At 33.1% G+C, this 3,861-nt stretch overlaps 1 long non-coding RNA gene across 1 annotated transcript; it reads right to left on the bottom strand.

The window, feature by feature from the left end:
* Positions 1 to 385: 385 nt before the first annotated feature.
* Positions 386 to 3,135, bottom strand: LOC111085272. The gene is made up of 3 exons (XR_002610109.1): positions 3,121 to 3,135; positions 3,063 to 3,064; positions 386 to 1,151 (listed from the first exon to the last, which is right to left on the bottom strand). It is a non-coding gene; the product is annotated as an uncharacterized LOC111085272 (long non-coding RNA).
* Positions 3,136 to 3,861: the final 726 nt, after the last annotated feature.

Below are 3,861 nucleotides of genomic sequence, written 5' to 3'. Positions count from 1 at the left end.
CTAACTAACGGTTTCTTCTATTTATTTTTTCACTTCAGAGCTGAAAGACTGAGACAACGCCCTAAGTCTGTGAAATCAGGTGGATTATGTGGTTGCTTCATAACTGGTGTTATCTGTGTGGACTTGTCTGTGCCCCCCAGTAGCACAGCAGTATGTCTGCAGACTTACAAGGCTAGAATCTGGGTTTTGATACCCGTGGTGGGCAGAGCACAGATAACCTACTGTGCAGCTTTGTGCTTAATTGCAAACAAACAAACAGACTTGTCTGTAGTGTCTGCATTTTTCTTGACTGCTTCATTGCTGATGTGTCCTGAGAGTTTACTGGCTCGTGCAAGAGGAATGAGAGGCTTGATAGAAAGTTTTGTAAAGGTTATAATTACCACCAACCAAGAAGAATTCACCGAAGACTCAATCAACACAGATTCCTGTAGCACAGTCAACCAAGTTCAATGCCTCGACATCCACCAGTAGCTGTCAAACATCCAACTGAGAATCCCTGACCCAAACTGCCAATAAAGGACTAACAAATTCAGACTGCAGATCAACACCCCGATGACTTTCACTGATTTCTTCGGTCATCCAAGCAGTCCCAGTCGCCCACCTGGCTGCCTCCAAGCTCACCGCACGGACTTGTACGGTTCCACTTCTTCCACCACCTTAGTACACTCAGATTCCGATGAAGATTATGACCTAGCATTCCCAAGCCTCTCATCGAGCTTCCACACTCTTAGCCTTTTTAAAAATGTTTTAATACACCTATGATATTAACCATCATGTTTTACTTCCAGGCACGGTCTTTGGCATTTTCTTTCAGCACCCTGGCCATGAATGTGGGTTTTTAGTGTAAATAATACAATAAGCTGCTCCTTTGATAGTAATTTGGAAAAACAATTCAAAAACTTTGAAAAAATGGAAAGGAAGTTCTTCTTGAGCTTGTTTTATAATTAATATTCTCAGTAAAAAATGGCTAGTTTTCAAAACTTAAGCACATGTATGAATCTAAAACTTGCAGCACACAGTTTTAAGTCAAACATAACATAGAAGTTTTGGAAAAAGAAACACACACACACAAGAAAAGACCAAAGTAGTAAAATTCATGAAACACAAGTCATCTTAAACAGTCACCAAGGGCAAATCTCAAACTGCATCCACTACCTTATCAGTAATTTATAAGGATTCATTTTTAGATTACTATTCTTTTCACTAATAAAATACAAAAAGACTAATGTTTCTGGCTAGTCACTTACTGTATTAGCATATTTGGCCAGATTCAGACAACCACCTTGATTGAATTGGTTAAAGTGGTCATGTAACATAACACATTTCTTGAAGATTATCTAGAAAAAATTAATTCATCAAGCTACTAATATCAAACAATTTATGCTCCCTGGTTGCTCTGCAGTATGTTTGAGGGCTTACAACACTAAAATCTGGGGTTCAGTGGCCCAAAGTCGATAGAGTGCAGTTAGCCCATTGTGTAGCTTTGTGTTAAAAAATAAACAGTAATCATACAATGAAAAACTGTTCAGTATAAAATAATTTAATCTCAGAAAATGTTTACAAATTACAGAATAAATTTTTATATACACTAAAAAAATGTATACCAGATTTATGTACTTGTACATGTTTTAACCAATGATTTTAAATTAAACTGAAAAAAAATATAGGTCAAGCATTCAGGTATATAGTATAAATAAAATAAAACTGTAACCTCATTTTTGTATATCAAATAATGGATTAAAATATTATTTTTATTTTATCATTCCTGTAAGAGTTAGATAAGTAGATCTGTAAATAAATAAAATTCTGACTATGTAAAGAACAATATATGTACACACAAACATATTGGAGTTTGAAGACACCATGCAAGTAAATTAATGATCAACTGTATAAATTAAGATATATGAACAACCTACTTGGAAGGAAGTTTATAATAAGTTATGTAACAATGATGACAAACGTAATCTTCAGTTTATCCGTTATTTTATATATTTGACGTATTCTTATGAAATGTCATTTTACTCCTGAGTATCTTGGTTTTGACTACACACAAGTAGTTTCTTAAATCGGGACTAAAGTTGAATGGAAGAAGAGCTTATTTTAAATTATGTCAATCTTTTAGGCAACTACCTGTTTGATGTCATTTTATGTATGGTGTGTGTGTGTATATATGTTTATAAACTTAAAAAAAACTCATTAAACTTGGTGTTATCTGCAAACTTTATCAAGGATATGGAGGTACTACTTGTCTCACCAATAAGTGGAATATATGTCAGTATGTACTTGAAAAACATGTTGCTTTATTGTTGTTTTAGTTATTCAATATGCTGATTAATAATAATTACACTGACATCAATCTCTTCGTAAAGAACCTGAAGTTTATTTTGACAGAATTTAAAATAGCTTTTTTAAATAATTAGCTATACTGATGGCTTGATTGATTCTTTAGTTTTACTTGAAGTAAATAGCTTACTCTGATTGGAAGTTATTATGATTATTATTTAGAACTGTTCTAGGTTGGATTGAAATCAGAATGCCTGGAATACCTAATTATCTAATAATATACTTATTCTAATAGTATGAATATGGTTTATAGCATAAACTAAAGCATGATTAGAATTTCAGATGCACATTAGTGTCCAGTAATATTTATTAAAAACTAAAAACAAAGATACATAACATGGCACAGAGCAAGGGAAGTGTTTGAAAAACGTTTATAATGAAGTAACGTTATATCCTGAGAGCTTTTCATCAGCTTCAGTTAGTTAGTGTAGTGACTCACTCATTAACAGATTCAATCTCAAAGGTTGCAGTACATTTAACATTAGCCTTGACATTCAATATTGGGGTCAGCCAAGTGTATTAAGTAGAATTATTTTACACTTGAGATAATAAAGTAACAGGCTTAATGATAACTAAAAGTACAGTTAAATAACATGACTTACAGACAACAAGGGACCATTTGGTCCCTCAAGGCTCTCCTTAAACATCCACTCTTGGGAAAAGTAAAAATTTAAACCAACCCTATGCTGTTCAGGAAATAATCAATTCCTCTCTTAAACTTCTGTAAAGTGCTGTTCTTCACTACCACTGGTGGAAACTCATTCCATAAGTCAAAACGATTAGTGAAAAGAACTTTGTAACTCCACATTTTGGTGTAAACTGCCCATGCATTTTAAAATTAAACATAACTTTTAGAATGATAATTAACAAATAAATTGAAATTTTGACCTATACATGTGTGATTTCAAAGTATATGAAACACTTATATAAATGTTCCGTAAAGAAAAGAAAACAATAATCCAGATATTTAAAAAGCAAGTGATATATATATATATATATATATAGATGTTTGGAAATGTTGTAGACAGTTTTCAGAGTAGGTACAAAAGCTTATGTATAAACTATGGGTAGAAAGTGGTAAAATGTTTCAGGGCTCCTTATGTATGTGTGTGTGTTTATTCAAGTATTTTAACCTGTAACCTGTTGGTCACGTTTATATGCAGACATATGAATAAAATAACATTTAAGGACAACAAATGGACTGTTGGTCCAGTGAGGCTGTCTCATCCACTAAACTAATACGATTTCTTTAAATTTACAACTTCCTTAAGACTTATGTTGAATATTTCTGTAAGTAAAAGCCTAAAACCTTATTTGCATTACCACTAGCAACACACTGATAGGGTTACCAAACATCTCGGTTTTGCTTTAACAGTCCCATTTTTTTGGATAGCTTGTCCCAGTGTCCCAAGAAAAGTACTTGGGATGCACAAAACATTCCAGTTTTATGCTAAAGACATCAATCTGTCGGTCACATCGATTCATGAATGTAATTCACCTACTTGACTTGCTCATTAT

This window comes from Limulus polyphemus, unplaced genomic scaffold, assembly GCF_000517525.1.
Source record: "Limulus polyphemus unplaced genomic scaffold, Limulus_polyphemus-2.1.2 Scaffold304, whole genome shotgun sequence".
Classification (NCBI taxonomy): Eukaryota; Metazoa; Arthropoda; class Merostomata; order Xiphosura; family Limulidae; genus Limulus; species Limulus polyphemus.
Note: the sequence above shows the minus strand (reverse complement) of the source record. Positions and strands in the feature narration are given on the sequence as shown.